Here is a 25959-nt window from a genome sequence, read left to right as displayed (position 1 = left end):
TTCAGCATTGAATTCACCATGTGATGCCTTTTAAATCCAGTTTAATAGTGGAAATGGATTTTTGTACTCTCTGCACTTAAACGATTATGTGTTCATATGCATGCACATGTTGGATTTCTTAAAGAATTTATTCCAGACAAGTGTGCTGAGGGTCACCTTACAGCACAGTTCTTTTTTAAATTAAAATCCTAGTGATTGGGGATCTGTTCAGAGGGATCTGAAATGCTACGCAAACAGCGGGTAGTAAGGCTGCTTTCAAGCTGGAAAGGAAATATAAGCACCTTCTCTCCCTAGCAGTGAGCTGCTCTTAACCCTTCTTTCCTTGTGACTGAGTTGCTTTTCCACACATTCAGCTTTGGGGGAGAAGGAAAAATGGAGAGCAAACACCTTGCCTATTAAGCAGACAGAACTACAGCTAATGCTGTGGATGTGGTTCCGCTGGATACTCCTCTTTCTGTCCCTGAACACCTGCCCGCCAGAAGGTAACCTCCCTGGAGACAGGCGCTCGTTTGCCCACTACGACTGCTGCCTAGTTACCTGTCTGGTACGTACTGGGTGTGGGTGCCTAACGTTTGTTGAATGAATATGTGGTAGAGAGAACCCAAGATCATTTTAGGAGTCTAATCCGAGGGGAGAGACCTGACGGGCTTAGCAGGCGGCTTCCCGTTGGCTGTGCCTGACCCTTCCCCGGGCTGCCCTCCCTCTGTGGTCTCCTCCGGTGCATTGCCCTTCTGTGAGTCCCTGGTCTGCACCGGGCATCCTCTAGGCTCCAGGCCTGGGGACACAGCAGGGAGCCCTCCAGACAAGCACCCACCGCAAGGAGCTCTGGTCCCCTTGGCAACACAACAAGCTGAGTAAGTCAGGCACTCAGAATGCCAGACAATGACACACGCTGAGGGAAAAAGAACAAAGCAGGGATGAGTGATAGGAGGTGGCCTTACTCAGGGCGGCGTCTGAGCAAAGACTGAAGGAGGCGAGGGAGGAACCCTGCAGAGACCTGGAGAAAGCAATCAGGCTCACAGGGTGGGAGGCTGGTCCGTAGGGCTGAAGAGGAACGAAGGGGGATCAGGTAGGGCCTGTTAGCTACTTAGTGGGAAGGGCTAAGAAAGAAAAATGCTCTAGCAATCAAATGCCACTCAGGGGGAAGCCCAGGTTAGACAAACTTAAGCTGGTTCTCTGGGATCATTATCGGAGCCTTTCATCTCCAAGAGGCAGTTTTAGTACAAACTGTTTCCGAAGTGTATGTGAGTCCAGAACCATTTTCGGGGCAACTCAGTTCTGTAGAGATCACAGAAGGAAGTTGAGGGGCGGGAGGGGGAGTGGCAGTGGGGGCTGACTCGAGGGCCACATTGTCACCGGCTGTGTCCCCAGCACATCCTAACCAGCCCGAGACATTCAAACATTCGAGAAAGAGGAGGAGGGCTGACGGGACCTGCTGTGCCAGGCGACAGAAAGGACATCACAAAAACAGTACGTCTTCCTTACACACAGGAAGGGGACTAAGCACTCGCTGTCACTCAGTCCCGCTGCTCGTCACTGCCACTCGGCGCTGCGAGCTAGTCCCATTTTTATTTTGTTTCTTAATAGCATTTGTGTAACAGAAAAGCAAATAATACAGGATAATATAATTTCAAATAGACAGCTTTTTCAGACCTGTATAATAAAGTAATAACACATGTGTATAATTATATGTACACATATATGTCTATATAGTGAATACATACTATATATAGTATAGAATATATGTTTACTTAAATATACATGAATACATTCATGCACGAATACATACTATACATGTGTGTGTAACATACATATACTATACACACACATATTGTACACATATAACACATACCTATGCTATATGCACATATTAATGTACATACATGTACTATAAATGTATTTATAAATATGTGTATATATTTATGTATAATTAGTATATATAGTATATGTATACACTGTGTATGTGTGTACATGTACATATATGTGTCTGTCCCTGTGTGTGCGCATGTGTGTGTACACGTATATGTGTATGTATACGTATACGTGCTGCAGGCCAGGAGTGTCCCACGACGGGTAGGGGGGTTCCGCACAGACAGAAGTGAGACAGGTGGGCGGGGAGAGGGCGGGGCCCCAGCGCCTGGAGCTCTGAGCCCGCCTCCCTCCACTTTCAGCCCAAATCAAGCGCCTTGGGCTCCCCATCCTGCCCCCGCACAGCTCACACCTGCTCTTCCCAGCAGGAAGCGCCTCCCTTCTGCATGGGTTAGGACAGCTCTTCACTGTGGCGAACACGTGGCAATAAATCACGCATGGCCCTGTGGCCTGTCTTCTGTGTTTTTGAAACTGGTGTTAGAAATGGCTGTTTAGACCTGGCGTTGCTCGGTTCAACTTTCCCTACCGGGAAGGCAATGGGAAAGCCCACCCATCCAAACGCTCACGCCGTGGCTTCATCTGGGAAAACCCGCCCTGCGTACAAGCTGCCCTGGCGTGAGCTCTGACTCGGATTTACTTCCTAAGACATTCTGGTTTGGGTTTATCTGCACAAAATAACTTTGGTTCCAATGGGTGTAAGGACGCGCAGACACGTGCAGTTAATTAAAGACCCAGACAGACCATCCAGGCTCTGAACTGAGTGTTGCCATTCCTCCCCCTGTGAATGCCTGCAGTCGAATACCATTTAATTGCTTTAAATTAGGTTTTCCATGGCGCTTCACTGTTACAGTAATAGCAACATGGTGAACTTGGGGTGTGGGGAGGAAGGGAAGCCAAGGAGAGAGACAGAGAAGGGTCCCCGAGCGCTGTACACTGTTGTGAGCTGGACTCCCTGAGGTAAAGCTTTCTGCGGAACTCCGTAGGCATTACCACCACGCTGCGCACTGGAGCTTACCTGGTAGACAAGTAGTCAGATCTGCTCACTGGGGTTCAGGGCTCGGCTGTGCAGAACTGGGGTATGGCCGTGAACTTGTGGCCGCTGGCTGGAAAACAGACCAAGAACAGACACTGAGTGAAAACCACGATGCTCACAGAGCTCGCCTGAGCTCTGGGGTTTGCGCGGCTGTCATCGCCAGCCCGGGGGGCGCTAAGGAGCTGCAAGACCACCACACAGGATGGAGCGCCGTTCCAGGTGCTGGTGGGAAGCAGGCGCTGCAAGCCCTGGAAGTGTCAGCCCGGAAGGATTTCCTGTGTGAATGCTTTTCTGCAGGTGGGGGGTGGGGGGTGGGGGGTGGCGTTCATACTTTTATGAGAGGAGCTGCACTCTATACTTTAGGGATTTGAAAGTGTGAATAGGGGACAGGACTCCGCGTTGCGGGTCTGGTTTCTGCTTCTCACTCTGTCTGAGCCGATCTTTTAGGCCCGCTGACCTCCTTCCCTCCCTGAGACCTTGCAGACTGGACGGATGTCCCTGCAGAGAACACACGAGGCTGGAGGACAAACCACACAGCAGCCCGTGGCAGCTGCAGACACCCTCACCGGGACTGTCCCCCACACACCAGTCAGTCAGAGACCAGCAGCAACAATGGCCTTGTCCCTCCAAACAGCACCCAGGGTCCAGCACCAATGCTGACTCTGAGTGAGGTGGCATCTCTTAGGTGACAACAGTTTGTCCCTTTGGTAGAGGAGAGGGTGTCCCAGGATGCGTAGCTGACAATGGGGTGCTGTGCTCCCCGAAGAACACTGGGGAAAGTCTGCTCCAAGGGTTCTGGGGCTGACCAAGCGTGCAGACACCCACCCAGGAAATTTAGGGACAGAAACAGGGGAGGGGGCAAGCCAAGGCCACTTCCAGGACTGAAGGTCTAAGCAGCTCAAGTAGCGATCCTGGTCTTGACCTTGTTGTTGCTGCTCTGACTCCTAAGTGCTCAGAGCGCCTTAACCCCTGGCAGCTATTCTTGTCCCTCAAAATGAAGCCCTAAATATTTTGCCAAGTGGTGATGTCGCGGATGAGGTCTGATGGCTCCAGTGGGACAACACTGATGCCTTCTCCCCCGCACGCAGGGCAGCTGGCCTGCAGGGCCCACCCGGCTCAGAGGCTTCTCCATGACTCAGAGTTTGTGACTTTCAGGGTCCCAACTCCCTGGCCACGCAGCCCAGCCAGAGGTCCCCCAGTGAGAAGCAGGGAGAGGACCCCCTAGAACAAGCCAGGGTTGGTGGTGGGGAGGCTGGAGCTGCTGGGCCAACGCCTAGGGTGAGGCCGGCTGCTCAGCAGAGCCCACCCAACTTTCAATTCTGTGGGCAAAAAATAAAATCGCCCCCACCTCTTCGCACTAGTTTGAGTTGGCTTTCCGTGGCTTTCAAAAGAGTTCTGGCTACTGGCCTGCATATGGTGCCTCTGAGAACATTTCTGTTTAAGGACAGTGAATACTCTCAGACCTGAGCCAGTTTCTTGGACACCTGCTCTCCTTGGAAGCTTGGTCCAAATGAAGATTTCATAGAGCATCAGAGCAGGACCAGAGGGACGGGGTCCATGGGCTGTTAAGACGGTCTGGGCCATAAAGCGCCATGCGGCCAGCCCAAGCCCGGGGCTCCCTCCGCCAGGAGGTGAACTGCTCTCTGATACATGGTGGTTATAGGAAAACTGGGAAAAACTAAGACAAAAAGAAAGAGAGGAACATTTCTCCCTAATTCTCATGACACTTGTAGGTAATGATGTTGCTAATCCTTGTCTATCCCTCCCACGCCCATTAAACACACACACGGGGCTGTGTCTCGTTCACTATGATCGTTTCGAGATGGATCGCTGTGCAGGCCTCATGGTCAGGATTAATAATCAATTAAAATAGTGAGTGAGTGACAGCACGAAGTGTCACTGCACCAGGTGGTACTTCCAAACGTTCCAAGCCCCGCTGAGAAATCATACTTGCAAGGCACCCAGGGGTAAATGAGGCTCCCTGCAGCTGGAGATGACAGGCCAGGCTTCCTTGACGCCCAAGCCCTGCTTAGCTACCTAATCTCAGGTACATCTCATGACACGGTTCGGGGCAGCTCAGGTGGAGTTCTGCAGGGCACTGGGCTTTGGAGTCGGACTTGCGTTCAGTCTTGACTCAGAGACTTGCTAGGTTTTTGAGCTTCAGTAACATCAGATGCAGGTATCCCATCTACTGCATTCTGTTCTCCCAAGATGCCCAAATGGAGTCTTCTTTTCACCCAAAGGATCAAAGCTCAGCGGCACAGGGCTCTCCTGAGCCCTGGTCCCAGGACAGTGTCCTCCTTGGTATTCCAAATGCAGCCCATATAAACTGGATTCGTTTTGGGAAACAACAAAGGAGAATCACATGAGTGATCAGATTTTATTTTTGTTTTAGAGTAAGATACAATTATAGAGTAAATGGTGCATTGATCATTCTTATGCAGTTTTTCAAAATCTATCTTAGAATCATTCCAAAAACACAGCTCCCGGGTATTTTAAGAACTGACACCTCTGTGGGGATGTGTACAGAGCATCTCCCACAATAACTGCTCCGCAGGGCGGGCTTCATTTAGATGCATGAGTTCCAGCCAGTTTACTGAGAAGCATATGTCCTTGCCGTAACACCTTACAGCTGCAGGCACTTCGGAAACACCCAGTCCTCTTAGTGTGGGGACTTGGAAGGTATTGTTTGTCTGGGTTTGAGTCCCTCTCGCTGTCAAAGAGATTTAGTCTAAGAGCATTGGTGGGACACACCCAATAGGTATGGGGTTTGTCTTGCCCCAACCCAAACAGAGCCTGGTGACCCTGCTCCACCCCCGGTGTGGAAGGGACTCCGACTATAATCATTAGCAATGAGGGGCAAGGCTACTCTTTAATTTCTATATTTGTCACTTTTTAAAAATCATTATGCTAAGTTCAAGCTCAGCTCTTAAAATTCTTTTTTTGGAACAAAAGCGGAGTTCAACCACCATGTGAGTTTTCTTTCTAACATGATGGAAAACTATATCAAATGGCTGTTTTAATGAAAACTCCGTTGAAATAAGATATAGTATGTGATGGTATATTATGTATATTCATGGCTTCGTGTATCAGGCCACACTATATTATATGAATTGTTGGTATGTCATGCCCTATTAATAACAGTCACCAAAATAGACCCTGTCTCTAATGAGAAAAAATCAAATAAAAGTGGGAACCGGCCTCTAATACGTGTGTCTATTAGTCAGGTGTGAGCAGGAGCCGAGGGCTCTCCAAGCATAATCACACTGAATCCTTGCAGTAAACTTGAGAGTGTGGTTCCCAGCCACGCCCCCAGCCACGCCCCCAGCCACGCCCCGGCCCTGCCCCGCCCCTCCAGCTGAGGAATTGGAGGCCCAGCCCACCGGGAAGGATTCTGATTCTGCATTTTCAATCTAGGGCGTTATCTCAGGGCCTGAGTTCCCTGAGTGAAGCCTGGAGGATGCTGAGATCCAACCCAGCACTTGAAGGGAGATGGTTCTCTTTTCTCCCTGCGAGACACGGCGCATCTCTCTGACGGGCCGTCTGGGACAGGAGCCGGGAGGTCAGGCCATGTTTCCCTCCGTAGAGGCCAAGCTGACCCAGGGGTCCCCTCAGGCACGGTGGCCTTCAGTCCGCCTGGAGGTGGGTGGCCGGGATGGGGTGGGAGGGAAAGCCTCTCAGAGTAGGAAGGGGCTCCTTTAAAGCTGCCTGTCTCCGTCCCTGCCCACGAGAGTGGGTCCCCCCCAACCCCGGCCCTCACTGGCAAGTGCCTGCTCCCTCCCCCGTCTCAGACCGAGCTCTGCACCGCCTTCCCTGCCGCCCCCGTCAGGACGCCGCAGCGCTTTCGGCAGATCTGTCCTCCTTCCATTATTTGCTCGTGCGTGGATCATCTTCGCCCTGGCGTAAAGCAGTCAGCTCCACGGGGAGAGGGGCGGTGGTGTCTCGCTGTACGATGTGCTGACAGTGTTTAACCGCAGGTCCTGGGACACAGCTCAGAGTCACAACAGATATGTCTTTTTTTTTTTTTAACATTTTTTATCGATTTATAATCATTTTACAATGTTATGTCAGATTCCAGTGTAGAGCACAATTTCTCAGTTACACATGAACATATATATATTCATTGTCACATTTTTTTCTCTGTGAGCTACCATAAGATCTTGTATATATTTCCCTGTGCTGTACAGTATAATCTTGTTTATCTATTCTACAATTTTGAAATCCCGTCTATCCCTTCCCACCCTCCGCCCCCTTGGCAACCACAAGTTTGTATTCTATGTCTATGAGTCTATTTCTGTTTTGTATTTATGCTTTGTTTGTTTGGTTTTTTTTTTTAGATTCCACACATGAGCGATCTCATGGTATTCTTCTTTCTCTTTCTGGCTTACTTCACTTAGAATGACATTCTCAGGGGCATCCATGTTGCTGTAAATGGCGTTATGTTGTCGGTTTTTATGGCTGAGTAGTATTCCATTGTATAAATATACCACATCTTCTTTATCAAGTCATCCGTTGATGGACATTTAGGCTGTTTCCATGTCTTGGCTACTGTAAATAGTGCTGCTGTGAACATTGGGGTGCAGGTGTCATTTTGAAGGAGCAGAAGGCTCCTTCTGGACATATGCCCAGGAGTGGGATTCCTGGGTCATATGGTAAGTATTCCTAGCACAACAGACACGTCTTGTAGTAAACAGTGTAAATTCCTTAAGGCAGAGTCTTTGTCTTATTTGCTGTTATATTATGAGTTCAATTTAGGTAACAGAGAATGATGGAGTTAGGAGGCCACCATGTTACCATGTCCAGTTGACACTGAGCCTCATTTTATGCTCACTGCAATGCATCAGCACATGCTAAACAAGCCAGCCACCGGCGCCATGACAGTTGACGATTGCCATGACAACAACCAGAACAGCCCATACAAAGACTGAAGAGAAGAGCTACATCATTTCTGGGCCCAAACCACACCCCTGTTCTCAGCTAACTCCCACTCTTTCCTCTTGCTCTTTCCAATTCCCTCCCTTTTATCTAGACTCGCCTTTATATTTGGTGTCTCCACCCAAATTGGGTTGAGAAGTTGGTTTGCAAGGTAGATTCCCGCTTCTCCAGTCTTTGGCCATTGCCTAAAGCCTGTGCTGTTCCAACCTCAACATCAGTTTCATTACTGGCTCTGTGAAACCTCCCTGGCCTGGACAAGGGGGTCTCACTCTGGCTAGGACCTGACCAGTTTGGTAACAGATGCAGTGAAATTTGATACCTTGACAGCGATCTAGGATAGAAAGTGCCACCAGGACGTCCATGTCCACCTACGCCTTCCCTCCACTTCCTGCTGCCCCTCCCAGGACCTCAAACTTACAAGAAAAGCCAAGGAGAGACTCCCACAAGGGGAAGGAAGCCTAGTGGTGAGTGCTCCGAGAGGGAAGCTGCAGACCCGAGTTCTAGTCCTGCCTCAGCCACCAGCCCCCGACGGGAACACAGGGGAGGGATCCTCTGCAACCCTGGTTCTCTTCCTGGAACAGACAGCTCCCACCTCATCTAAGATTCTAGGGAGGAGATCTCTCTGTCTGAACTTCTGCTTCATAGACTCGGCAACCATTCATTTGTAGGACGATTTGGAAACTTGCTACGAATGAAGAGAAGCAATTTCCTTCAGAGTCAGGAGTTTTGTTAAAATGACTGTAATTTCTTAGATTTGAGACAGGGAAAAAGAAAGAAGAACTCAAACCCCGCCAGGAAAACCCTTCCAAGTGTAACAGAAAATGAAACAAAACTCCCAGGGCCCCTCAACAAGGGTCAAAGTCATTCATTCCTTCATTCAATCCAGTCAATCATTGGAACCATACTGTCCAAAGCCGCGTCTCTAACAACAAAAAAAACCTCATGATATAAAAATTTTCTTGAAACCTAAGTCTTGATTGGCTGAACTGAGCAACAAAATGACACGGCCCCCATCCTGAAGAGGAAAGAAGTTTTGCTTAAATGTCTTCATCCCGGGACATTTAATGGACGTCCTACTATGTGTAAGTCATCGTGCTCTGGCACAGCAGGGAAGGTTTAATGCAGGACATGAATGAGGAGGATAAAGGATTGGTAGACCTTGTGCGTGTGGACTTGGAAGGTAGGGGCCCGACAAGCAAACACCAGGGGTGGGAAATACCAGGCTTACATGAAGGATTCAGTTCCTCTGCCTGCTGGGTGTGTGAGTATCAGCAGAGGGCAGCGGTACCGGAAAGGCAGCTTAAGGGTTAACGAATTTGAGTTCTGCTCTGTAGCCATTTAGGCTAATTCCTTAAGAACCATCTTATTTTTTTAACAGAAGCTCCATGCTTTTAGGAGTTGTTTAGCCCATTTTTTTGTTTGTTTGTTAAATGATGCTGGAATGTTTGGAGTGTCCCTGGTAGCCTACAGGCAGCTGGGGAGCGGGGAGCTGAAGCCCAGACCACAGCAGCAGAAACGAAACCTCTGATCAGAATGGATGCTTGAAGCACAGTGAGTTGGAAGCGTCTCAGGATCTCTTTCCCCATTTATATTTTTTATTCTCTTGTTAAATATTATGCAGTGAAAAATAAACATGCCTTCTCATCCACCAGACAAGGCTGGTTTCCCCGTCGGGGGACCTTGTCACCCCCTTCATACACACCCCTGGTTCTAGTCCAAAACCTTCCCTACACCTCCCATCCACTTATACCCTTACTATCCCCGTCTTCCAGGGTGATGAGGCCCCAGAAATGGGGTCACAGGATGGAAAGAGGAGCAGTGGGGGAGCCCCCCTGTACTGTCGAATCTGGGTGGGTCAAGGAGCGCCCAACACCCATAGGTGGAGAATGGGGGTGTTCAGGGAGAGATTAGGGTGTTAAGGATACAGGCATATGGAGTCTACCGGGGAAGGAGAGAGGCTCCCCTCCCCCTGAGGAAGTGGAGGAAAGGGAGCGGGTGTGGCCCTCTTACACACCCCCACTAGCTCCTGGGGACTGGGGGACCCACGCGCTGTGGCACCCCTTCCCGGTAGATGAGAGCAGCTCCAGAGCCGTGAGGGTCACAGCCTCGGGCAGCACGGGGAGATGGAGCGGGTGGGTTGCGGCTGGAGGGTTTGGAAACCCTCCGCTGGGTCCCGACACCTGTTCCGGGCCTGGAGCTCCCCGCTCCGGCCTGGGTTAGTTAGAAAGAGCTGAGGCTGAAGTCACAGCTGGGAAGATCTGCTCAGGTGGTGCGGGGAGCTCCCTGAGCATCCGGAAATAGGCAGGAGCGAAACAGCCCATAAACATGTGATGCTCCCCCAGCGGCTCTCGCCTGGGTTCTCAGAGACTTTTCCCGGCAGCCCTGGGAGCCTCAGGAGGTACTCACACGTTTCTGGCTCAGGCCAGGCTCTTCTCTGGGTGATCACAGTCCCCTGCTGGAAAGCATTCTCAGACGCCCCCGGCCCGCACACCAGAGATTTGTTCGGAGTTGGCCCACGGACCTGTGTCTGTAGCAGCTTCCACGGTGCTTTTGTAGGAAAACTGGGCTGTGGAGAAAAAGCAGGGGCAAATTATCAGGGAGAAAACCATTGACAAGATAAGCGATGGTTTAGCCCATTGGCTCTAAGTACCTGGAAGGCTCTCAGAAGGGTGTGTCTGCTCATCTGCAGGCTGTCCTTGGCAAGGAGGTAAGGGGGAAACACAAAATGTACAGCAGCCCTGTTCAAAGGGGAGGGGCTCTGGGAACTGGTGCTGGTCTGCAGAATGACTGCTGCTGGTTCACAAAGAGATGCGGAGGGAAAGAGCGAGTAAATGTTCCAGGAAATGTTCAGAAACGTTTATGGCAACTTGAGGTGCCTGCAACACTCAGGCATAAGATCAGGAGGTCTGTCTCCCTGGGCAAATAAAACACTGGTCTGCAACAGACTGGAAACAAAAGCAACAATGAACACAAACAAAAAGGCAAACAGATGCTTCACGGCACCTCGTTAAGCAGCAGTGCTGTGGCGAGCCCGGTGGGGAGGGGACTGGATGCCGGTGGCTTATCATCAGTACGCCTTGAGTGCCAGCTGGGTGGCAGCAGCGGGGGAAGGAGGGATGAACGTTGTCTTCGAGGAGCTCACAGGGCAGCTGGGGACGCAGACAGGACACCCAATGCCTGTAACCCAACTGGAGAGACACTGGGACAGAGATCACTCCAGGTCCTAGTTTACTGCCCAGCACATCCCGAACAAGGATGCTCCTCTTGGCCATCTGGGCTGCCTGGTGTTGATGATGACAATGTCCATTTATTGAGCCCTTCCATGGTGCCAGACTCTAAATTTAAAACTTTACAAGCATTATTTATTTAATCCCCACAAGAACACTCTGGGATGGGTAACTTATTGTCACTTTCAATTTATAGATACGGAAATTGGGGCTCAGAGAGGAGAAAAAAGGATTGTGTTCAAGATTTAATCAACGGAACCCCCAGAATTCACAGATTGCCTGACTTCAGGACTCGAATCCTGAACTCCACCTCCACTGCCTTTAGCTGACCTGCTGTCCTTGTCTATTTAGTGGAGGGGAAAGAGAGACTCTGACCTTCTGGAAGTCATTTCCTCTTTAGCAGCTTGCAAACGGTGGGCACATGGCAGGTGCTGGTGACGGAGCAGATGACCGTCCAGCAGATACTCATCCCCTCCCTCCCCAACTAGATCCCAAGAAGATGTGTACATCCCCACGCCACGGACGGCAAAGGCGGCCCTGTGACTTGTTTGGCCAATAGAACGTGTCAGCTCTGCCCGCAAGGGCATCATGCGTCTCCTCCCGCCCCTCCTGTGCTTCTGCCAGTCCTTGGAGATCCAGGGGTCTGGCGAGGACAGAAAGCAGATGGAGCGGACCTGGATCCATTTCACCGCTGAGAAGCAAGCTCAACAAAGCCAGCCTCCACCAGCCAACATCCACCTCACAGGCAGGTGAGGGACTAAGAAATAAGTTTATTGTTGCCCATCCCCGAGGCTTCATCATTGGCAGTGTTCATGTTGTAGCAATTCCTGGTGAACAAAATGATCAAGAAATATTTGTTGAATAATTACTCTGGTGCCATGGGGGGTACTGGGAAAGGCACTGATTCAGCAGAAGGGGAAAGAAAGGGATCCTCCCAGGGGAGCACTTTCTGGAGTTATTTACTGAAGTTTATCCATGAATGGAACCCCAGTGCTGCACCCAGCACCCAGCACAGGATTAACATAAACTAGATGAATGAATAACAAAAATGTAGATTAACATAAAGCGATGTGTATGAGCTAGAATGGACTTTTTAGTCTACAGGATTAAAGTGGTTAATACTGAAGTTTACAACTTAAAAGCATAGTGTCCCTTAAATTTTATCACAGTTCAGTGTCTCAAGGCTGAGAGGTCACGGCCATCCCTTTGTCCCTCCGCATCCACTGAGGTCACACGGAGCCAATGCTGAAGGTACAGTCCTTCCCTTCTCCCTCAAAATGGGCATGCGTCTCTCCTTTGCTGCTAAGGCTCAAAGCCAAAGTGATAAACTGCCACGAGCTAGCGAGTCTGCCTGGGATTGCCAGTAGGGAAGAAAGTCAGAGGCGTCGGCAAGCTTCCAAGAAAGGCTGCTCTCAAAAGATCCTGGCTGGGTTTTCGCAGATGCAAGAGGTTTAAGTAAACATCCAAACTTGCACAGGCTTATCAAGACCGAACCTCTGAATGTGTCATACACGAAAACATCTAAAGCAAGGGAGGAAGAAAGGCTGTGAGAGCTCATGAATAAAAACCACAGCCGACAGAAAGCACCCCCTTGGCCCTGCTGGTTCCCACAGACGGAGGTCACGCAGAGTTTAGAACAGATCGGTCAAAGCCACCAGCCCACGGAGGTTACGTCTGAAACAAAGTAAGAAGGGTGCCATGTCCTCTTCCTGACGACAAAAGGCAGGTTTGCATGTCGCAGCACATCTAGAAGTGTAAGCGGGTTTCCCTGAAGAATGTACCTCTATTTGATCTCCATGAATATTTGATGCGCCCGTATTCCTGGGTTTTCAGCTTGTCTGCCGCGTAAGCAGACGGCTAATGACATAAAAACTCGGAACTTACTAAAACATCGGAATCCCAGGCCGTCTGGGTTATTTTGAATACCAAATTGAGTATCTGAATGGTTTAAATTAAAATGCCTAATTCTCACTACCTTGATTAGATGTTTAAATTCTATACCTGGATTAACTAATGAAGTCACAATCACGGAAAAGTTGAGAAATAAGGCATGATAGGGTCTTTTAAAAAAATCATTTATTCCTTAAAATGGAGGATGTAAAAAAATCTTATGCCAACCCCGTCTACCTTGACTACTTATGTAACACACGTTATAAAGGAAGCTAATTTTCTTCCATGTTGCTCAAAATGTCTTATTTTATTGGTATTAAAACTGGTTGGCCTACTGGTTCCAAAAATCACCGGACGTGTCCAAGTGTCACTAGCTTTATTCTATTTTTTAGTGATGCTCTGTTCCCTCTTCCCATCTACCTCCTGAGAGATCCATTTCTTCCTAGCGGCTCCCCAAATTATTGATAAAGGTCTTGGCAATTAATTAATGTTGTTCTATCTGCTGACTTTTCAGATAGGTCCAGAGGAACAAGCCCATGCCTCTGGGGACACGGGGAATAAAGCAGAAGGACTGTGTCCTCTGCTCCCTTTAATGAAAAAGAATATGAAAACAAATATATCTATGTATGTGCATGACTGGGACACTGTGCTGTACAGCAGGAATGGACACATTGTAACCTCTGACTGTACTTCAATAAAATATATATATATTAAAAAATATATACATTATTTATTGGTTTGTCTGGTTATTGTTTTTTTCTCCCAGTAGCATTTAAGCTTCAGGAGAACAGTGACTTCACTCATTACTCTCTCGCCAATGCCTAGAACAGTGCCTGACGCATACAGATTTGTGGAATGAATGGGGATCTGTGTTCTAGCACTAATCCCGCCGCAAACTTGCTGTGTGACTTTGAGTCAGTAACCTTTTGGGCCCTGGATATCTTGTCCTCTATAAATGAGGCGGTTGGAGAACTTAATTTCTGAGTTACTGTCCTTCTCTAAAATTTGGTAAAATTTGTACATGTAAACCCTCTGTCTGCCTCATGTTTTAACAAAGGCATTGCAAACAATTATTTTTATATACTGTAAAAGAATGTCAGAAAAGATGTTTTAAGAAGAAAAGGAAGATGGGGAGGGAGAGCCTAAGGGAGCGAGAGGGAAAAAGAGAAGAAAAAAAGATGAGGAAGAGGAAGAAGAGAAGGAACCACTTAGGGTCCCAAGAATCAGAAATAATCACTGTTAGGGTTTTTTGTGTGTTCTGGCCAATCTTTTTACTAGAGGTGTTTATTTCCCTTCCCCATTCTTAAGAATGGTAACTTTTTATAAATTCCCAATTGCACTTAATGTTTTGTACTCATATTTCCACATGTATTAGTCAGAGGTTTATGTGCAAACAACGAAAGCTGATTGACTCTGGCTGAAATTAGCAGAAGAGGAATTTATGAAAAGAATATTGAGTAGGTCACAGACTCATCCAGACGGCTGGTGAATCAGGGCTGGAGCTCCTTGGCCAAAAGTAGCACTGAAAATGATACCACAGAACTGAAAAGTGTCAATGTAGCTATTGCCATGCAATCTATCACCAGAATGACTTTCTTCTGCATCACCAGGTCAACACACGACTAGCAAAGGCCTACCATGCACACACCCCTTAGCCCCAAGAGAGCCAGGACGACGAATATCTGGCATTTTCAGCTTCTGTAGTTGAAGCTGAATTAAGCTCCGAAAGATAAGGAATTAGCCAAATATATTTCCTCACAAGTGCTACGTGGCCTAAAATAAAAGACAAATTTCCACTGCAGCTCACTCTTAAGACACACACACACACAAGATGCAATTACAATGCAATTAACCCTCTGAAAATAAGCTCGCCACTGTCCCAAAAGTAATTAATGACCATCATTAAAAAGTCCACAAACGATAAATGCTGGAGAGGGTGTGGAGAAAAGGGAACCCTCCTACACTGTTGATGGGAATGCAGTTTGATGCAGCCATTATGGAAAACAGTATGGAGAGTCCTCAAAAAACTAAAAGTGGATTTATCATATGATCCAGAGGGAACTGGGTGTATATCCAGAGGGAACTCTAATTTGAAAAGATACATGCACCCCAGTGTTCATAGCAGCACTGTTTACAATAGCCAAGACATAGAAACAACCTAAATGTCCAACAAAAGATGACTGGATAAAGAAGCTATGGTATATTTATACAATGGAATACTACTCAGCCATAAAAAATGATAAAAAATAATGCCATTTGCAGCAACATTGATGGCCCTGGAGAATATCATTCTAAGTGAAGTAAGCCAGAAGGAGAAGGAAAAATACCATATGATATCACTCATATGTAGAATCTAAAAAAAAGAAAGAAGACACCAATGAACTTATCTACAAAACAGAAACAGATTCACAGACATAGTAAATAACCATAATCTTATGGTTACTGGGGGAAAAGGGGGCAAGAAGGAATAAATTGGGAGTTCAAGATTTGCAAATATTAACTACTATGTATAAAATAGATAAACAACAAATTTCTTCTGTAGAGCACAGGGAACTATATTCAATATCCTGTAGTAACCTATAATGGAAAAGAATATGAAAAGGAATATATGTATGTATATGTATGACTGAAACATTATGTCATATATCAGAAATAATCGATGCATTGTAAACTGACTATACTTCAATTAAAAAAGTAAGAAATAAAAAATAAATTCCCATTAATTACGGCAGCCATCATGATCCAGAATGTCAAAATTATGTTCATTCTTTCCTTAGTTCTGTCATAATCTTTTCTTTTTATTTTGTAGCCTATGGACTAAATGGTACAAACACACACACACACACACACACACATACACACACACGCAAATGGATAAAAGGCAAAGAAAGAAGAGCAGTAGTTACTAAAGATATGCAAGAAAACAAGGACTGAAATACAATTGCACGCTCGAGTTCTTCTTTCTGTAACTGGTCCTCAGGCTTTATTTAATAATTACGTCTTGCCTCCTCGCCTACCGAGTCCTTTTGCCTTCAGCCAGCATTTTACAGGATGTTGAAAATGTTTGTTTCTGAGGGCTGGGTTCCCTTGGTAGTACTTCTTTTATTGACTTCCTTTGGTTTTTTTATGTGCCACTGGTCAGCTCCTAACTACTATAGTTTACTAACAGCTGGATTTTTTTGCAGAGTTAGTCACCCCAGTAAAACGTAACCCTATTTTCTTGCCTGATTGTCCAGTTCACAATCTCAGCATAACCAGCTACATAATTTGCAGAGCCCGGTGCAAAATGGCATCCTGTGTGACCGCAGTGGCCACGTGCCTGTGATCCAGACCTGAGCCTCAGTTTTGAACTCTGGGGAACACGCACTGTGTCCCACAGTAGACTGTATTTCATTGCTGCTTCAACACGAATTCCATTCCACATGCTCATCTTCCAATGTGCCGTTAACACTCCCTCACTGACAGGTGAGGTCTGTGTTCCTCTGCCTTCAACCTCCCTCCTTCCCTCCCTCCCTCCCTCCCTCCTTCCGTGTACTCCAAGACCTCTGAGCTGTGCTGACGGTACCCTTCTGGGAAAGATCACATGAAGATGTGATATATGGTGAGATACCAGTGCAGGTACCAGACTTGTGAATGAAGAAGTTTTGGAGACGAGCCCAGCACCAGCCACCATCTGACTGCAATCGCAAGTCAAATACCCCCAATTATTTCACCCAAAGAAGCCATGATAGATAATAAATGATGACTACTATTTTAAGCCACTAAGTCTATTTTCACAGCAATGGTAAAGCCATGTCCCTTGAACAAATGAGATCTCTAACCAGCAGGGTCCAAGTCTTGAGCATGGGAAGCAAAACTATTATTCGGGAGGGTCCCTGAGTCTAAAAGCGAGCAATGCCGCTCCATCTTACTCCCACTGCTTCCCGGCACATCGAGTTCTATATACAGGGAGAACAGCACCACATGTGGACTCAGGTTCAGACCTAACACTGACCCCCTTTAGGGCAGCACCACCCACTTGGAAGGGTGGTTTTTTCCTGTCAATAAGTAGAATGATCACATAATTTATCATTCAAAACTGGGCATTTTGTTCTCACAATGAAGCACTTTAAAGAATTATTCTGGAACGAAAGGCATAAACCAGGGTCATCGTAGGCAAACTGGGGCATACGGTCACCCAACCATTAATATGCTTCTGGGTCACGGTGTCTGTGGTAAGACGGGTAGATCAAGTGAACATCAACAGTCATCTTACATCTACTGAGGCTGAGTAAGTTCCTCCATCAAAAATAACGTCTGGGAGACCAAGATAGGAAGTAAAGTCTCCAGCAAATCAGTGATAGTGGTGTTGGCAGAAATGGGCATGAAAATAACTCCAAATACAGAATACCCGTGTGTGTTCCACTGGAGACACACTGGCGCTCCTCCATGGCAGGTACACTGGTCTGCTGCCAGGGGCCTGGCTGGTCCACCCACGATGTGTCACTCTGTTGGGACTCACAGTGGCCACTGCCACCACAGCTCAGTGGTCAGCTGACCATAGTGAGTGTCCAACAAACTGTGGCTGGTGCTTATAAGTTCACGTCTCAGCATCTGACAGACAAGTTTCTGTCTTACACTTTTCTTTTCTAAGCCTTCTTTACTTCTTGAGCATGTTTTATTTCACTTGACTTTCAGAATTGTGTTCCATTATCCCAAAATCTCCTAAGGGATTCCGCTTAGAATTCTATTACATCTACAGATGAATTGGGGATTTAATGAGGCTATAGAGAAGATGGCGTGTTCTTAGACATGCAAAGAAGTGAAGTATTCTTGGAACGATTTTCCATTGCTTACTTGATACCTGGTAGACATGAATGCAAACTTTTTTTGAGTTTTTTTTTTTTTGAAGTATAGTTGATTTACATGCTGTCTTAGCTTCTGGTGAACAGGCTAATGACTCAGTTGTATGTGTGTGTGTGTGTGTGTGTGTATATTCTTTTTTATTTTAGGTTATTACAAGCTATCGAGTTTAGTTCCCTGTGCTACACAGCAGGACCTTGTTGTTCAAGCATTTTTAAATGGACTGTTTTCAAATATTTCCTGGAAGGAAAAAAAAAACCAAGTTTTCCCAAATGGCTGTTAGGATTTATTCATAGGAACAATTCAAGAAGAACGTGTAGTAACAGTCCACAGTCATAGAAAGAATCAATCAGCTATTTTGATGTGTGAGTTCCCTCCAAGACAGGGAACTCTAATCTGACCTAAGGTCTTTGGAGCTTCATGTGACTTATATAGGTAAGCATTTCCAAATGGTTCCTTTAAAATATTTCTTATACTTTCAGTGAGTAGCTTTTCTGGTGTGCCAGCTCTATTGACACAGGCTAGAATTCCATTTCTGACAAAAGAATGAATATGCAACATTTTCCTGCTTGGCAAAAGAAGTAAGATATAAACAAAAGATGATTACCATTTATTTTCTGAGAGTGGAAGAAAACTACAGATGCAATAGATGAAAAACATGTTTAAAAAAATTGAGCGTTCTTCAAAATTCATGAATGAGGAAGTTACAACTAGAATGATATGAAGATTCTGTCTTGCTTTCTTACCCTCTCGAGACAGCTTACTTCATAAATTATTTGGTGAGGTTATAAATCTGGTTAATTGTATTATCACTTAGCACAATTAATACTAAAGTGCATTTTTGTGGCATTTCCATATTAGGAATTATGATGCTAAATTAATCTAAGAAATGGGCAGATACATAGGAGATCTGCCATAAAATATTTGACTTCATTGGGAGAAAAAAAATCTACAAAATTTTACTACATAAGCTTCTACCCTTGTGCTTCCTAAAGATTCTAGTTGGAAATGATTTTCTTGAACTTCAGCTAGAAGGAGTTAATAATCACAGAATGAAAGACAAAAGCAAGGCTTTAAGATGATCAGTTATGGAGACATTCAGGTAGAAAAAGGGGAAAAAAAACATAAAATTCCTCAGAACTCACTTAACAGAAGTCTCATATTAGAGCATGCTACTCCCTTTTATTTGAATTTTTATTGAGAAATATCATATGCACAATAAAGTGCACAGATCTTGATGATTCAACGTGTGTCTACAGCATGAATGACCCCCTTTTCCAGATCAAAGGGCAGGACATCCCAGAAGGCTCTCCCACGCCCCTTCCCACCAGCACCTCCCCGAGTGAAGGCAACCACCAATTCTACATCTACTGCTATACATTCATCTGCCTGTTGTTGAACTTCATGTCAACAGGACTTCCTACAAATGTGACATGTACATTTTTGTGACTAACTTCTTTCACTCTACTGTGTTGAGATTCATCCATATTGTTGCCTGCACTCGTTCAATATCATCTCTGTAATCAAAGAGAAACAGTAAAAACTTGGAGTTTAGAGAAGAATAAAGGAATAACTAAAATTTGGTTAGTTAAGCACCTACATTTAAGTTCTAGATCTCCCAATGAAAAGCATGGGGGTGATCTCTTTACTGTCTGTAGCTCTCACATTCCCAGAATGATCAACTGTGAATCCCCCAGGACCTCGAACCAGACAGCGCCCACCAGGCTGGGGGTATCAGAGTGAGGAGCGAGGGAAGGGAGGGAACTCAGCCTTCGGGGTTAGGATGAGGAAACAGCTACACAGTAGGGACTGAATGAGATTCCTGAATGTGTTGTTGAATCAAAGGGAATCATTCTCATTTCTGCTGAAGTATGGTAACAGGTGAGAGTCTCAATTACAGGAGGAATGACACCCAAGTTAAAGATGAGAAGGATTTAATACCGACAAGAACATGGACGTACATGGAAGGGGGTGATCCACCTCCTTATCAGGGAGGGCTAGGGAAAAAATAAGCACATGAAAATATTCAACTTTGTATCACCATAAAATAGATACTAGAACAACAAATACAAGAAATTTGAACATTCAAATTTGCAAAGGTTAGGAAAGATGCCAATATCATTGCTGGTCAGAACTGGGGGAACGAGCCCTTTAAAACACGGCTGACGGGATAGTAATCAGCACACCGTTTCCGGAGGACTGTTTGTCAGCATGAATGCAGGGCCTTACACATCTTTGCACTCTAGTTCAGTAATTTCACGTCTCAAAATTTCTTCTAAAGAATAGAGATGAAAACAGAGTTATATGCAAAAAGTTTATCACAACATTACTTCTAATAACAAACCTTTAAAAAATCTAAATGCCCAGTAATTAGAGAACAGTTTGATGAATATCATTAGAGCAAGATGATGGAATATTATGCAGCCATTTAAAATTATTTTTAAAAGAATATTGAATGACATGAGAAAATGCTTATGAATAATGCCAGGAGAAAAAAAGAAAGATGCACAGCTACGTGCAGCAGGTGTCACAAACTGTTCCCCGTCTGGCCTACATAAGGCATTCACAGTGTTCGACTGCTGGGGAAGCGCAGACTTTTTGCAGAACATGTCAGTCCCCTAAAATGATGGCCTTGTGCTGATGGAACATGGTAAACAGGAAGGGACAAGTACGCTGGGTGCCCTAGGAGAGAACAGGGTACCAAAGAAGAGAAGGTAAACATTACAAGTAAGGAGGGCTGGCAGCATTGTAAAGGCTGAATGGGTGTGATGGTCTGGGCAAACAGATCACCCCACGACGATGGAGGACAAGATGGTGCATCCTGCACCCCCATCACTTGGATTCGTAGGCATCATACCCCTTACTGGGGGCTGCTGCTCCAACCCATCATCAGATGACCTGAAGTCTGCCTGTTTTGAGCGTGGCCCAAGGCAAGGGACCTCTGCTGTAGGTTTGTCTGACACTCAGGCCGTACAGCCCAGCAGACCCAGGAGTGCCAGGGGAGCCTTCGTGCAGCAGCCCCCCAGTCGAAGAGCTGCAGCCCAAGGCCCCGGAGTTCTGGAGCGAGGCCCTGCCTGCTACAGCAGGGACTGTTTGAATAGCAACCCCATATGCTACTGGGCCTGAGTACAAACTGAGCACTTAACAATGGGCTATCAAGTGACAGGGTGACCAGTCTCCCCATCATGGGCTGGGATTTGCCACAAGGTAGAGCAGGCCCTGGAGCAATTTGTTGTTCTGTGGAAATGGTACAATAGCGGGTGATGTCAGAGCAGGGAGAGACAGGGCCCCTACTTTTAGGAAGTGACCCTGTGCCCAGACCCTCTCACAGATCAGCGTATAGACAGATCTCTCAACAATCCTGCTTCCTGGGGAAATAACACCATTCTGCGGCTGTGGTACTAATCGTAAGTTAACCGCCTTTCCTTGCAGTAGCCAGATTATTTAGCTAGAATTAATAGATAAAATTTGCAGTTCAACCAGTAAACAGTCACAGTGCTTCTCAGGCCAATTTTAAATGAACTGTCAAAACACTTTACATACACATATGGGTGCAGATGAACAATAAACAGATCTTTCACTTTTTAAACTCTTGGTAATTTACTGTATTACTAAGGATAGTATTTCATATTCATACTATTACACAATAACCCATTATTCATCCCCATCTATCATCCATCCATCTATCTATTATCTTGTTTTCCGGTGCCTTTTAGCTCTGCTAAGTAATAACCTTTGGATTATACTAGTTCTTGTCATAAATCAGAGACATCCTGACGTCAGATACTTACGAAGTTTCATTGACAGTTTGTTTGCTCCTATTAGGTAACAGAAGGGATAGAATAGATTTGCAAATGAATTCTTTGGTACTGGCAGCTGTTCTAAACACATCTAATTTGGATTTTTCATTTACACAGCTGGCTTTATTGGCTCAGAGGTATTATTGCAAAAAAGACTGAAGCCGCACACGTGTTACACTGAGCTCAAGGCTCATTTAAACATTTTATCTTCCAAATCCTGAACTACCAGTGACCCTTTCAAAGTTCAGATTTATACTTACTCCTAAAATTATTACAATTCTGGTTTTTAGAAAAGAAAACATAGAAAAAAATACTGGGAATAAAATCTATCTCCCAAAGCGTACTAAATAATTATAAATGGAAGTAAAATTATTAATTCAATTTGTCTTAAATAACTCTGAAGGATATGAGTTAAGCTCACGAGTAAGGAGATTTGGGATTTGCTAGTATGCCATTTGTTTAAAATACTATTGATATTTTTTCTACTCCTTTATTATCTAGGCTCCTGATTCTAAACAGTCAGGCCGAAAGGCCTCCTGAATTTGTCTTATCTTCTTATATTAAAAGGCTTACCTATGAATATTAACTTTATGTTTTGGTGATACCATTTTTTTCATGGTATCTACCATAAAGCTACTCGAGAAAGAAATACAGTGATGGAACCATGAAATATACATAAAACACATCATATGGAGTATTTTATATTCATCTTAAGACAAAAGCTACTGTAAAGGGGGATATTCTGAGATGATAAATCATCTCTATGGATATCATTTTTTTTTTATCTAGTTTCATTTTAGAAAGAGGAAATGCATTGTTTGTGAAATACTGGGTTTCCACCTCCCTCCCCAAAGGCACAGTTGATCACCTACAGAAACAGAAAACAGGCCTTCAGCAAACCTTAGATGTGAACATGGTGATGTGCAACCAGGTTAAGTGCTGGCCACGATAACCACTGCCTTTATTTAGTGATCTGTCACTCTTGGAGGATGGAGTGGGGAAAGTTAAGGAGGACGATGATTAGAGTCATGGTATTGGCAGGACCAAGAAATGAAGGCACAAGAGCATGAGAGACACTCAAGAAGGGCATGCACTTCTGTACGGCAGGACCCCTACATGGAGCCCAGATGGTCAGAGGTGATGCAGAGGGTGGGCCAAGGCATGGAGGCTCTTGGTTGCAGAGAAAGAAGGACTTTTCTTTGTAGGCAATAGAGGGGGGCACTGAAAGAGTATTTTAAAATAAGCCTTAGGCACAGGGACTGGTTTAGAGAGCTGACTCTAACGCATGTTTGTTCATTCACATATTCAACATGGTTGGGCTCCTACGGTGCACCGCGTGCATCCTAAATGCTGGCAACACAGCAACTTCCATATGGTCCTTTCCTTCCAGATTCAGTCAGTCTTGTGAGACTGTCTAGGATGAACTGGAGAAGCAAGATCATGAGAGCAGTTAGGAAACATTTTTGCCAGGACGGGAGAGCCGCAGGTCTGGGTCTGAGATGTAAATCTACTAGAAGTTGACAGAGGCGCGTAAGTCACTGTATGTGGAAAAGAAGAGAACATGTTTTAAAAGACCTCAGTAGTTTGATAAATTAGAGATGCCATCAATACAAACAGCCTCTGGCAAGTGAAGGTTTTTGGAGAACAATTTAGGTTGAGAAACTAAGAAGGGACTGCTGAGTGAAATGGTGTGTCTGGAAAGCACTAATCTAGACACAACAACACACATTAACCGAAGGTCCTTTAAATTTTCAGGAAATATCCAAACTGATTGTTACACACAGCTGTTATTAAAAATCACAATGTATTATTATGTCATATGACATTGTTATATTCTGTAGAAAGGTATAAACACTTAAAACTCAATGCTTTCTAATTATTTCACTACACTCTGTTCTGTCCTCTGGAGGTTGTTGACTTTTACTTGTATCCAGACGGTAGAAACACCACATGGTGGTGGCCACTGTCCGCCTCTCCCCAGCGCCACAATCTGTGCGGTCAGGTTGGTAGCTTGAAATCGGCCCTGGCGGGTATATTTACATAAAGAATGGAGCTAAACAAACTCAATAAACAAATGTTAAAAAAAAAAAAAGAATAGAGCTAAGCACTACAAATCAATCCTCCAGCCCTCAGCCCCAACCCTGCTTGTTAAATATTTATATAGGTGGTCAATCACACCTTCTGTGTGTTTTGTGGGAAGAATTAAGGTGATTGCACTTAAATTTACTATAATGTAAACTAGCTAGTATAGGAATTGTTGATGGCAAATTATAGTAGGTTGGTTATTAAATGTTTCTGTGGGATTAATTTTTATCTTATTTTATTTGTTTTTATTTATTTTTAATAGTTTGGGGTTTTTTAAAATTTTTATTTGTTTATTTATTTATTTAGGTGGGAGGTAATTTAGGTTTATTTCTTTATTTAATGGAGGTACTGGGGATTGAACCCAGGACCTTGTGCATGCTAAGCGTGCACTTTACCACTGAGCTATCCCCTCCTCCACCATGGGACTCCTTTTAGAAGTAAACTCTCAAGAGGGAGAGCGCCAAATTAACCCTCATTGCCCGACGTAACTCTCTCAGGAGTTGCCTGACCATTTCGTTAACTGAAAGTATTTTTTAAACCAATATTTCTCTGGGAAAAAATTTCACTCTAGTAATCATACATATTAAGACAAAAAGGAAAAAGAAAGGAAAACCAGAATCTTAGCTTGGGCACTACTCTATATTAGAAGATACAGATTTTTATTCTATATTCCTGGATTATAAGTGATAAATCTCAATTTTCTGAGAACTGGCTTGTTCCTAAACTCATCGTACATTCACAGACTAACTTGGCTCGTTTGACTTCCGTGTATTATTTTTACACTTGTGTTTACTGCTTATCACTTTGGTGATTCTTTTTCTCAATCAAAACATGACAACAGAGAAAGCTTACTTTTAAAACCCAAATTAATTTGTTTCTAACCACAGCAGTTTTGCCATAACATATTTATGTGCCAGAGCAAATGAACCTATTACTTAGTTTTTCTAACCAATGGAGGTAGACCAGATCTGAACAGCAGGAGCCCCAGTACTGCCCCCAGAAGAACAAAACCAAGACTCTGCACTCGCTGTCACAGAGCCTCCAGGACTTGCTCGTCAGCTGATCTGGGTCACAGCGTTACAGTAGCTCTTTTTCTCCGCTGCTTCTCTGCGCCGGTGCAGGTTTCACTGCAACCTCTTTCTCAGACTGGATAATCTAATAACAACTGGAGGACTTGATTGCATTTTCTCTTCCTTCTACCTGCTGTGAGAGGCTTTTAGGAGACTTGCATGCATAAGAGATGGCTTTTAATTAATACACCATACAATAGGTTTTACTATATCGAATTCAGAAATCAAGAGGAAAAGCGATTTACACGCGACATCTGTGATGTAGTGTTATTTAAGAAATGGATGCAATTTAACATACTACATTAAACTCCGCATTATTTGTAGTTGGTAGGCTCCATCTGCCCCTAAATTTATGGGACCAAATAGGAAGACATGATTCTAATGATTCTTCTAAAACATCGTGTTACCTGTGTGGTCACTTTCAGGGAGCTACCCTCAGGAAGAGAGCCTCACATGAGATTCTCGACCTCGCCGTACCACTGAATTTAAGCCCTAGCTGCAGTTACTGGGCGCGGCACCCACAGTGGACAGGCAGTTCCTCCTACCTTTCACAAGACTTCCTGAAAGGGTGCAAAGTTGGAGGATGTAGCGAGGGTCTTATGCAGACGTACAGTAAAAAGTAGGGGAGTAATTTGGACATAGAGAACAATTGAATCTTTATCTTTTCTTCCAAAAGTTTTTCAACCTCGGAGCTAAGTTGTGTTTCCCTATCCTTGAAGCAACAAAGTCATTATCTAACTAATCACACAGTTATATTTTTGAGAAGTGCAAGCCCTGAGTGGGGAAATTTTTTTCTAGGTAATGTATTCCCCAAGACATACCTATAATAAATAAATTTTATGGGTCCATACTCTCTTTAAAAGGTAATAGGTAGATACATAGATAATAGACAGACAGACGCATTTGCATAAATATACATAACCAACCCCCTTTCTCTCCCTTCACCCTTTGCCCACTCCCTGTGGGGTCCAGGAACACAGGTCTGTCAATCTCTTCTTCCTGTGGCCACGTGAATAAATGTCTGCCGTGGAGTGCAAGTACTCAATGTAACCTCTCTCCTCTTCATTTTTAAATTTCAGCCCCATACTCAGTGCAAACCATATGACCACCCACCCAGGACGAAGAAAGTTTTCAGCTAAAGAATGCATAGATGTCCCAACAGGAGCGCGGTGCAGCCTCAGGCACCAATGTATGGTTCCTGTCTTTCC

The 25959-nt window shown here is 45.1% G+C and overlaps 1 long non-coding RNA gene across 1 annotated transcript in view; it reads right to left on the bottom strand.

Annotated features, from left to right (window-relative positions):
• Positions 1-2671: 2671 nt before the first annotated feature.
• The window catches only part of LOC140690209 (uncharacterized), a 130898-nt gene continuing 107610 nt past the window's right edge, over positions 2672-25959 (bottom strand). The window contains exons 3-4 of the long non-coding RNA XR_012065389.1: positions 10244-10403; positions 2672-2972 (exon numbers count right to left, since the gene is read on the bottom strand). This is a non-coding gene — a long non-coding RNA (uncharacterized lncRNA). The remainder of the gene's footprint in view (positions 2973-10243; positions 10404-25959) is intronic.

This window comes from Vicugna pacos, chromosome 29 (assembly GCF_048564905.1).
Source record: "Vicugna pacos chromosome 29, VicPac4, whole genome shotgun sequence".
Taxonomy (NCBI): Eukaryota; Metazoa; Chordata; class Mammalia; order Artiodactyla; family Camelidae; genus Vicugna; species Vicugna pacos.
Note: the sequence above shows the minus strand (reverse complement) of the source record. Positions and strands in the feature narration are given on the sequence as shown.